The 11,676-nt window shown below is 44.1% G+C and overlaps 1 long non-coding RNA gene across 1 annotated transcript; it reads right to left on the bottom strand.

Annotated features, from left to right (window-relative positions):
* Positions 1-804: 804 nt before the first annotated feature.
* LOC310645197 lies at positions 805-6,317 on the bottom strand. Its single transcript, XR_014493429.1, has 3 exons — positions 6,156-6,317; positions 4,948-5,013; positions 805-1,056 (listed from the first exon to the last, which is right to left on the bottom strand). It is a non-coding gene; the product is annotated as an uncharacterized lncRNA (long non-coding RNA).
* Positions 6,318-11,676: the final 5,359 nt, after the last annotated feature.

Genomic DNA, 11,676 nt, shown 5'->3' with positions numbered 1-11,676 from the left:
TCAAATAGTGGTGTGGGAGACGGTTCCTGAGAATCCCTTGGACTGCAAGAAGATCAAATCGGTCAATCTTGAAGGAAATCAACCCTGACTCTTCTTTGGGAGGACAGATCCAGAAGCTGAAAGTCAAATACTTTGGCCACCAAATGAGAAGACTGCTTGGAAAAGACCCTGATGTTGAGAAAGATGGAGGGCGAAAGGAGAAGGGGATGGCAGAGGATGAGATGTTTAAATGGTGCCGTCAACACAAGGAAAATGAATTTGGGCAAACTCCAGGAGACACTGGAAGACTGTAGGGGGGAGGGGGGCTGGCATGCTACGGTCCATGGGATCACAATGGGCTGGACCTGACTTAGTAACTGAACAACAACAACAACAAATGGAGAAGTAAGAGCTCCTTAACTTCTCCTTAGTCCCGTGCTACACTTTGGAAATTATTAGCTTTATGTTTTTGGCAACAACTCTTTCAATGCATCCCCCCAAAGCGGTATTTCTATCCATGAAGGGAGCTAATCTAGAAGAGAGAACAGAGCATAATAGGGTTGGAAAGAGACCCAATGAACAGTGTTGCTTACTCAGAATAAAGCCAGCGGACACATTTTAGCTATTTAAAATCATTTTATTTATTTTTAAACTGGAGTTAGTACCTTGCAATCGGTTGCCAAAAATTCTGATATCTGAAACATAGCCGTAGTAGAACTTCACTGAAGAGCAGATTCCTAGCGAATACAGCGTCTCGCACCTATTAATTAACGCCTCCTGCTGGTCCCTTGGCAAAGGCCAAGGCCAAAACACCACAAACATTCCTTATATACAGACATGGCTTTATTACTGTCAGCGTCGTTTACGTTTACAACTAACGGTGTGATAGCACGCGATAGCAAAAAATATAACCGGACATGAACATTATATTTCTGCAGGCAAATATACAGATTTCAAGACTGCCGAAGCCAGCCTCTCTATTTTACTTGCAGCAGCTGCATTTAGTGGCAGGGGGGCCTTTGCAAATACAGCCCTGGGCACACTTGGCACAGCCCACCGGGCAACAGGAACAGCAGCCTGAAAAGAAAGAAAATGGAAAAAAAAAACTTTAGCCTCCTTCGAACACAGAGAATTCTTAAACCGAACCTTCCGTTTAATTTGGAGACTTTTCTCTGAGGTTGGAAGAACCAAGAGATTTTGAAAACTAAAAATAAAAAAAAAATCAACTTTGTTTTTACACGAGACAACAGCAGTGAGGCTTCTGTATGCTCAGAGATAGAAGACCGTAGAATAATAGGTCTTTTATCTAGATCAACGTCCTGCTCAAGCGAGAGATCTTACACAAGGATGGAGCACCCGCAACTTCCAGAGGCAGGTTGTTCCCTTGGTTAATTGTTCTCACCGTCAGGAAATTTCTCCTTAATTCCAGGTTGCTTCTCTCCTTGATGAGTTTCCATCCGTTGCTTCTTGTCCTGCCTTTCGGCGCTTTGGAGAATAGCTTGACCCCCCCTCTTCTCTCTGGCAGCCCCTCAGATATTGAAGATTGCTATCATTGCTCTTGTTGAACTACTAGCCATATCTTTCACATTTATCCCCAAGGGGAGACTGAATAGTGAAAAGGAGTTGTCGGAGATAACAAAATTTACTGCTTTGATTTAAAAGAAAGACTTTATCCGGCTTCATTTCTACTTGGAAACCACTCTTAGATTATTATTATTTTTTGTTGTTTGACACTGAAATGCAATTTTAACCTTGCTTTTTTGATGGTTAGATTTGTTCACGGCGATAGAAGTACTGCTCGTTACGCTTTATTCTACTTCAGAGGGTTATTGAGTTTTAGATTTTCATCTGTATCAAAGAAGGTCAAAAGTTTCTTTTTTCTATAGCTTTTATCTACCTTTATAACTTTTTTTTAGCAGTACAGCTTTTAAAGCACTAAGCTTTGCCTCTGTAGCTTTTTTGTATAGTTCCCCAATATTGCTTTTCCCCTACTCCTTTCTCCCTCTTTTTCATTCTTTTTTTCTTAAAAGTATCTTCTACTTTTTTTTTTTTGAAATTCAGTCACATTTTGAAGGGAAAAAAAAGTTAAGTATCAACCTCCTCTCCCAGCTCAAGTGAGAAAAGATATCTGAACGAAGAGGTAGAGATGCTGAATTCACAGACGTTAAGCCCAAACAATAATGATATTTGAACCAACATTGTACCGTTTAGGTTTGACGCTCTGTGAATCTGGGCATCGTGAAAAAACACATTCCACATAGATCAAAGATCAATACTTTCACAGGTCCCAGAATAAGTGGAAAAAATACCAAAAAAATGTATAAGGGTTTATGGGACAAAAAGTACGTCTTAATGCTTGCAAAAGTGTTCTACATTGTTTGATCCCTTGACCAACCTGAAGGTATCATCTCACTGAGATCTAACCACACCCAGTTTTGAATTATGACCATTGGCATGTCCTAAGAGCCCAGGGAGTGGACCTTACTCCAAGCAAAGACTTGGTGGTATCTTACATGAGTCAAACCTTTTGTGGTTTACTCAGTGCTTTTTTTGTAAAAGAAAAAGGTGCCGGAACTCACACGTCATACAACCCACCTTGCCTACCCTACAAGGTTCCATCAAAAAAAGGTGCCGGAACTCCGTTCTGAGCGTTCTATGAGAAAAAAAGCCCTGGGTTTACTCAAACCATGTTGAAGCAAATCATGAACTAGTGTGATGTTTTGCTGTACCACACTAAGAGTGGTTTCCAAGTAGAAATGAAAGCTGGATAAACTTTCTTTTTAATCAAAGCAGTAAATGTTGTCATCTCCGACAGTTGAGTCGCCTTTTGGAAGAAGCCCATTTCATGCTTTCATTCCTCATATAAGACTTTGCCTTACTTATACTCCATATCATTCAAATACCCAAATTCCCAAGAACCTGTTACTTTAAAAAAAGGCAAACTGACAGCTTTTCATTGCTGGTTACTAAATTGTGCTGCTTAATTTAACTGCTGAATTAAAGTGTTTTACAGAACATATGATGGGATGAATCATAAACTAACCCAATGGAGTATGCGGTCTTCACTGCTAAAAACTTAACTAAGGTTAATGCCAGAATTAGCACGTGGCACAATTGTGGGCACGGTTTTCCCCCCGATTAAATATTCTGTTCCCCATTGTGTACTGAACTAGCCCTGGTTGTTTAACTTCACTAAGTCAAGTCCAAATCTAACTGTCATGAGTTTATGATGTGTTGGATCTTGGAGGTTTTACTTCTATCCCAGCACAGCCTCACCGTAGAAATTAAGTTATAGATAATTATCTCTGTGTTGACTTTCAGCAACTATGGTCTAGCCCTGCAGGGTTGCAGGGTAATTGCAATTAACAGGACTGAACAGCACTTCCAATGCAGCTACCTAAAAGTGTTTCAGAGCATGAACAGAGCACCTGTTTGCAACTCTTTGAAAGAAGCCTTGAAAAGTTGAAGACAGGTGTCTGATCTGCTCCGATCATGATTTACAGCCCCATTTAAGAACTGAATCCCAAGCACTGAAGAATCTTAATTATTAAACCTGTATTGCATTCCTTCCCTTTCCTTCTATTTTCCTTATGTTCTCTACCCTTTCTTACAGGAATGGTGCTTTTTTGGGGGGGGGGCTCCAAATCCGTGTGTACTCTTGACAGCTGCTTGGAGAAGTCCCTACGGTTTCCTTTGGCAAGCGGTTTGCCATTGCCTACTTCCTGGGGCTGAGAGAAAGTGACTGGCTGAAGGTCACCTAACTGGTTTCGTGCCCAAGAATTCACAGTCTTCCAGTTTCCAGCTTGGCGCCTTAACCACCCTGGCTGCCAGGAATGTGCTATCTCATTACAGGCATGGACCATAATGAAGCCTGTCCATGACAGTTGTAATTCATGAGAGCCATACATAAATCGGGTCACCCATGTGATGGATCCAATTTTATGACCTTCTTTGCAGTGGTCGTTAAGCGAATGCTGCAGTCGTAAAGCAGTCATAATCCTGGCAGCAAATATTTTGAATTCTGAAGAGCATGCTTACTAACCACTGTGTATGCTGGGAGAACTTTTGTATGCTGGGAGAACTTTTACCTCTATTATATAGCTCAGGGTCTCCAAATCTGACAACGTTAAGACTTGTAGACTTCAACTCCCAGAATTCCCCAGCCACGATGTAATTGGATCCTATCCATTCACAGGACATTTAATCAGGAAGAAAACAGTGTCCACATTTGTGCCATGTGCTGATAAGTCTGGCATTAACCTTAGTTAAGCATTTAGCAGGAAAGACCACATATTCCATTGGTTTAATTTATGATTCATCCCATGTAAAGCAATTTAATTCAGCAATTAAATTAAGCAGCATAATTTAATAACCAGCAATGAAAAGTTGACAGTTTGCCTTTTTTTTCTTTAAGTAACAGGTTGTTCACAATTTGGGTATTTGAGTTAGATAATTTTGGAATGTAAATAAGGCAAGAAGTCTTCTGTGAGGAATGAAACAATCAGGCATGCTTTTTTTAAAAAAGGCAACTCAACTTTTTTTTTCCTTTGAAAACATTTCACTTCTCATCCAAAAAACTTCTACAGTTCTAATTCATTTCTCACCAGGCGGTTAAAAGTGAAGAAGCCTCTTGGATGAGAAGCGAAACTTTTTCAGGGGGGGGGGAGAAACCCAAGTAAATCCAGCTGCCCTTTGGAAAAAGCACCTTTGGGACAACCAGGATCAGGAATGATTGAGAATCTCCATAGATGAAATGATCAGAGCCATCTTAGCTTGGTATGCTGTTGGAACAGTTGGGTGCCCCGTGCAATGCAGATTAGGTTAACTGAATCAATGATGGTTACTGGCAAGGATGTTGTGTGAATGCAACATGCACGCATCGCATGGCATCGCATCGTAAGAAACACAGAGGCGACACATTGAAAGGAGAGAAGATGAAACATTTAGGAAGCGAAATACAGTACTCACTTTTCCTGCAGGATTTGCATTTACAATTTTTACACTGACAGTTGTTGCCGCAGGAGCAGACCCCACCTGCAAAAAAAAAAAAGGTTAGGGTTAGAGTTAGGGTTCACCTTCAGAGGCACTAACAAGACAAAAGAAGATCACTTTCAAGCACAAACCCGTTTTCCAGCCTTGGCAAGGAACTCCTCCAAGACAACCCAAGAAAGATGGGAAGGGAGGCTCTCCTTTGCCCAAGCAAGGATGCCCTTGGCGGCTTCTTCATGACCCACCCACCCCCAGCTCGCCCTTGGCTACAGCACCCCAAAGTCTGAAAAGAGACCGAGGAAGCAACAAAGGGAACTTCTTGTTGAGTCCCTTGGCTAAGAGGGCTGAGGGGAGCTGCAGCCGCCCAGGTCCCCCACTGCCCTGCGTCCTGAATGTGAGAACGCAGCCACCCCCTCCCCAAGAAAAGCGGGACCCACGAGGGAGAAGCAGCCCCCAGAAAGGGGAGCCCACGTCTCTCTCTCTCTCTCTCTCTCTCTCTTTCTTTCTTTTTCTCTTTTTCTTTCTCTGTTTTTCTTTTTTTCTCTCTTTTTCTTTCCCTTTTTCTCTTTTTCCCATTTTTCTTTCTCTTTTTCTCTCTCTCTTTCTGTTTTTCTTTTTTCTCTCTTTCTTTTTCTCTTTCTCTTGTTTTTCTTTCTCTTTTTCTCTCTCTCTTTTTCTTTCTCTCTTTCTGTTTTTCTTTCTTTCTCTCTTTTTCTTTCCCTTTCTCTTTTTCTCGTTTTTCTTTCTATTTTTCTCTCGTTTTCTTTCTCTCTGTTTTTCTTTTTTCTCTTTCTTTCTTTCTTTCTTTCCCCCCCTCCTCTCTCTTTTCTCTTTCTCATTTTTTCTCTCCTTTTCTCCTCTCTCTCTCTCTCTCTCTCTCTCTCTCTCTCTCTCTCTCCCTTTTTTCTTTCTTTTTCTCTTTTTCTTTCTCTCTTTTTCTTTCTTTCTCTCTTTCTTTCCCTTTCTCTTTTTCCCGTTTTTCTTTCTCTTTTTCTTTCTCTCTGTTTTTCTTTTTTCTCTTTTTCTTTCTCTTTCTTTCTTTCCCCCTCTCTTTTCTCTTTCTCGTTCTTTTTCTCTCCTTTTCTCCTCTCTCTCTCTCTCTCTCTCTTTCTTTCTTTCTTTCTTTCTCTCTCTCTCTCTCCAAGCGAGGGCAGAAGGGATGGCGGGGAGGCCAGGCAGAGCCGCACCGATGGAGCACGAGCAGTCTTCGGAATCCATGCGGGCGCTTTGGGGTCTCCGGGCTCGGGCTGGCGCAAAGAGAGACGAAGAGGCGCAATCCAGTGAAGGCGGAGAGCCGCGCACGGCCGCTATTTATTTCCCGCGGGGCAGCGGGTGCAAAAGTCGCCCCGCCCGGTGCACACGGAGCCCGGCGCCCGCCCCCGAAGCGTAGCCGCCCCGGCTCGCCCGGCTGGCAAGCGGAGCGCGTTGCCCTCGGGCCACGGATGCACCTGCCGCGCCCGGGCGCCGGCCACGGGCTCCGCGCTTCCCCCAGGCAGGACCCCAAGCCGGACGGACGGACGGACAGACCCGGGGGTGGGAGAGGGAGGGGGTAAAGCAGCACCTCTGCCCACCTGCAGACCCCCCACACACACCTCTGCGCGCCTTTGGACCCTTGCAAAGGAGCCCGGAGGGGGTCCCGGGCAATGCCCCACCCCGAAGTCTTGAATGAGCCGGGATCTGGCTTATGAGGGAGCTTATTTAAGCTTGGAAGTTGGGGAGAAGGGTGTCTGGGCGCGTGCAGAGCGCTCCTGAAGTTAGGACAAGCGGGTGGTATGAGGGAGACCCGGATTCTCCGTTCTTTGGCGCTCCCCCCAGCTTTCCAGGTCGGCTTTCAATGTTATTGATCTGTTTCACTCCCACCCCCCACCCCCAAACCAAAACTCTACAGCAGGAGTCTTCAAACTCGGCCCTTTTATGATTTGTGGACTTCAACTCCCAGAATTCCTCAGCCAGGCATCCCTGGCTGAGGAATTCTGGGAGTTGAAGTCCACAAGTCATAAAAGGGCCAAGTTTGAGGACCCCTGCTCTACAGTACCAGACGCGTTTGAATATCGGTAGCGTTGGGCGGTTGGTTTGACCCCCAAGTTTGGCGTCTGCAGCCAAATCGCCAAGCTCGGAGACCAAACCAACAGCCCAACTAACTATACCAGGGGGTCTTCAAACTTGGCTACTTTAAGACTTGTGGACTTCAACTCCCAGAATTCCTCAGTCAGGAATAAGTCCACAAGTCTTAAAAGTGGCCAAGTTTGAAGGCCCCTGAACTATACAGTATGTTTCATAGGGTTTTAGCGCAACAGGTGACTTCACTGTAGTTTGTACAGGCAGTCCTCCACTTACAACTATTCCTTTTAAGGGATGTTTGGTGTTACAACAGTACTGGGGGGGTGGGGAAAGCGACTTTGGACGAAGAATACGAAGAACGGCTGCAGGACTTGGGTTTGGCTAGTCTAAAGAAAAGAAGAAATAGGGGAGACATGTTAGCAGCATTCCAGTATTTGAGGAGCTGCCACAAAGAAGAGAGGGGTCACGTTGTTCTCCAAAGCACCAGAGGGCAGGACAAGAAACAATGATTGGAAACTGATCAAAGAGAGAAGCAACCTGGAATTAAGGAGAAACTTCCTGACAGTGAGGACAATCAACCAGTGGAACAACTTTGCCTTCAGAAATCGTGGACGCTCCACTGGAAATTTTTAAGAAGAGGCTAGATCAGGGTGTCAAACTCACAACGTTACGTGATGCACGGGCCGGCAGTTTGATACCCCTGGGCTAGACAGTCACTTGTCTGAAATGGTATACGTTCTCCTGCTTGAGCAGGGGGCTGGACTAGAAGACCTCCAAGGTCCCTTCCAGATTCTATTCTATTCTATTCTATTCTATTCTATTCTATTCTATTCTATTCTATTCTATTCTATTCTATTCTATTCTATTCTATTCTATTCTATTCTATTCTATTCTATTCTATTCCATTCCATTCCATTCCATTCCATTCCATTTTTCATTATTCTATTCTATTCTATTCTGTTCTGTTCTGTTCTGTTCTGTTCTGTTCTATTCTATTCTATTCTATTCTATTCTATTCTATTCATTAATATCAGAGCATCCCCATGGTAACGTGATCAGAATTCAGGTTCTTGGCAACCTGTATGAATTTGCAATGGCTGTGGTGTCCCAGGATCATGTGATTGCCATTTGCAACCTGTTCATCCTGCTTTCACTCTAGAAAATTAGATCAGAGAAAAGCTACCTTTAACAGGAGAAAGCCTTCGTGGCTGACCTAATTTGGTGATGGTGACTTAAGCCACGGAGCAAATGAAAAGTGCATTTGATTCACATTTCTGACATATTTCAGTATGCTTTCAGATCACAGGCTTGTCTGATTCCCGTGGTTTCTCTTTTGCAGGCAAAACCTGGAAAGCCTGCTAGTTTATTTGTGTTAATTGCCCAAAATTCTCAGTAAAGCAAGTTGGGCGGTAGGACTTTTTAATGACCACTCAGTGGTCAAAGAGATGTGAAGAAGGGAGAAGGGCGGTATACAAATTAAATTAAAAATAAATAAATAAATAAATAAATAAATAAATAAATAAATAAATAAATAAACTCTTTGATCAACTGGCTAGAAAGCCACAGAGCTTCGGTTTTGCTTGCTCAGACCAGATGCTAGGAGCCCCCAAGAAAGTTGCTGGATGCTTAGCCATCGAGGAGTGATGTCATGTCATCACACAAATTCTGTAGTTTGCATCATTGATGGAATATGCTCTTAGGACACCCTTCATTCATCTGTTTGGTTTTTTTTAAATCTTGCCTTTATTACTGTAGCTCATACCTAATCTTCCTTCTCCTGTTTTCCCCACAACAGGGTTGGGCTGAGAGAGACGGACTGCCCCAAATTTACCCAGCTGGCTTTCATGCCTAAGGTAGGACTAGAACTCACTGTCTCCTGGTTTCTAGGCCAGCACCTTAACCCGTAGACCAGTGATGGTGAACCTTTTAGAGACCGAGTGCCCAAACTGCAACCCAAAGCCCACTTTATTTATTGCAAAGTGCCAGGGCTGCATGAGCATTATGGTGCCTTCAGGGCGGGGGGCAGGGAGGTGCCTCTGAGTGCTGCCTCTGGCACGCAAAAACCGGGGGCGCAAAAATGGCCCACTGTGCTGCAAGGCGCAAAAAAAGAGCCTTGGTGGAGCAGTGGGCTAATGCCTCCTTTAAGTAACACCAGCTGCCTGCAATTAGTGCAGGTTCGAGTCCCACCAGGCTCAAGGTTGACTCAGCCTTCCATCCTTCCGAGGTAGGTAAAATGAGGACCCAGATTGTTGGGGGCAATAAGCTGACTTTGTAATAATGCCGCTTGGGGGGTGTATGAAAGCCCTAACAAGCAGGCATACACATAGAATGAAGGCTACTGCTAAGCTTGTAAGCCGCCCTGAGTCTTTGGAGAAGGGCGGGATATAAATGGAATTAAAATAAAATAAATAAATAAATAAATAAAATAAAAATGGCCGCTGCCACGCTGCAGGGTGCAGATACAAGGGGCTGCACCACACAAGAACCGGGCAGGGCTAGTGAGTATCACACAGGCACTACCCCCACCCCATTGCAAATAGGAATGCACAAAGGAAGTCAGCCTTGGTGGAGCAGTGGGCTAATGCCTCCTTAGGTAACACCAGCTGCCTGCAATTAGTGCAGGTTCGAGTCCCACCAGGCTCAAGGTTGACTCAGCCTTCCATCCTTCCGAGGTAGGTAAAACGAGGACCCAGATTGTTGGGGGCAATAAGCTGACTTTGTAATAATGCTGCTTGGAGGGTGTGTGAAAGCCCTAATAAGCAGGCATATACATAGAATGAAGGCTACTGCTAAGCTTGTAAGCCGCCCTGAGTCTTGAGAGAAGGGCGGGATATAAATGGAATTAAAATAAATAAAAAAAATTGTAGTGCATGCGTGCTCACGGCCCTGTGCATGCATGCACACATGCAAAATGCTTCCCCCTCCCTTTTCTTCCAGTCCACCAATCGACAATGGTCGGTGACCTCTGCTCTACCATCTCTACTCGAGCTGGCGGCCGCTTCGCCTCCTTTGTGCTGGGTGGGGCTCCTGCTCTGGGCAGCGGGAGCAGCCTGTTGGACCTGCTGCTGGTGGCGATGGTGAGCATGCCAACAGAGAGAGCTTTGAGTGCCGCCTCTGGCACCCGTGCCATAGGTTCGCCACCACTGCCATAGACCAAACGCCATCTTGGCTACCGATACAGTCTTTTCTTTCTGTAAGCTGCCCTAAGCTACAAGTAAACAGGTTGCGGGATACTGCTCCAAACCGAAACAAATAGAACCACTTCTATGTTTCCAGCAGGAAAATTAGAAAAAGGCAGAGGCAAACCCAAGGGTGTCTGCAGGATATGGTCAAAAAAAGGAAAAGATAGCAGCCCCAATGGTATATTGGAAAGCCTTTGGACCAATTCCATATTGCCACCAAAAAAAAAAAAGTCATACAGTGTCCCTTACCAGGAAGTGAACACGAGAAGATCTTTATTTATCCATCACATCTAGAGAGCACCAAGTTGGGAAAGATGTTATAAAAAGAGCCTGATGAAACTGCATTTCTGGTTCATTATTAACCATGAGAACTACAGGCTATTAATTATCTCCTTGACTGCATAGTAATTAATAGTTAATTGTCACTGGTGCATCTCAGCACCTGCTTTGGGCCTGTGTCTTAGCTAGGAGAGAAGTAATTTCTGAAAATACAGCTTAGAAAGAACAAAGGACAAGAGTTCAGAGTGTAAACCATAGCTAAAATACGAGGGCAATTCGGAAATAAACCTCCCTTTGGTTATCAACGACCGACACTCGTAGATACAGAACTTTTATTATACACATTAGAAAACTACAACGTGATAGGACTTTTTGACATCATCGCCATTCAAATTGAGGCCCCTGTCATAACGTCTTACAAAGGTCTGAAATGCATTACTAGTTGTCGCTTGGTGCCAAATCTGGGCTGGGGGGAGGTGATCAAAAACATCCCAACAGAACTGCTTCAAAAGTTCTTGGGTGCATCTAGCGGTGTGCGGGCGAGCGTTGTCCCGCCAAATGCGAAGATGCCAGAGGAGTAACTGCTAGTGGAGTTCACGGAGCGTGGTTCAACCATCAGAAGTCTACTGCGAAATGTTACGGAAACTCAGCGGAGCCATCCATAACAAGTGTCGGGAGACGCTGACTTCCGGTGCGGTGTTGGTTCCTGATAATGCTCGCCCGCATATCACTAGATGCACCCAAGAACACCCAAGACTAAATTCTTCCCTTCCCTTCCCTTGGCAAGTGGAAACATTTCTGTGCAAAGCATTATGTTTTAGCCATTCACCCTTTTTATTTTCTAAAATACCAATGAGATATCTTTCTAAATTTGATGGTAGAGCTAAAACCTTCTTTTGAAGAATGACAGCCTTTTTTGTATATTAATAATAATAATAATAAAACCCTTAGGGTTTCAAGGAGAAACATCATGAACCATGATTTTTCTTGTCTGCTCTGCCAATGAAGTTTATTAAGTAATTAAAACCTCATTGGCAAATCTTCACACCAAAAATCAATTTTCCCATTGAGGTTTACATTCTGTAAACAGATCCAATGGATGACTCACTTAACTGGGGCATGAAAACAATACTCCTTATATCTGGATCCCATCCTAATCTAGAGGTTAATGGGATCCAGAAGAAAA

The sequence above is a fragment of the Vipera ursinii genome (genome assembly GCF_947247035.1).
Source record: "Vipera ursinii genome assembly, chromosome: 10".
Classification (NCBI taxonomy): Eukaryota; Metazoa; Chordata; class Lepidosauria; order Squamata; family Viperidae; genus Vipera; species Vipera ursinii.
Note: the sequence above shows the minus strand (reverse complement) of the source record. Positions and strands in the feature narration are given on the sequence as shown.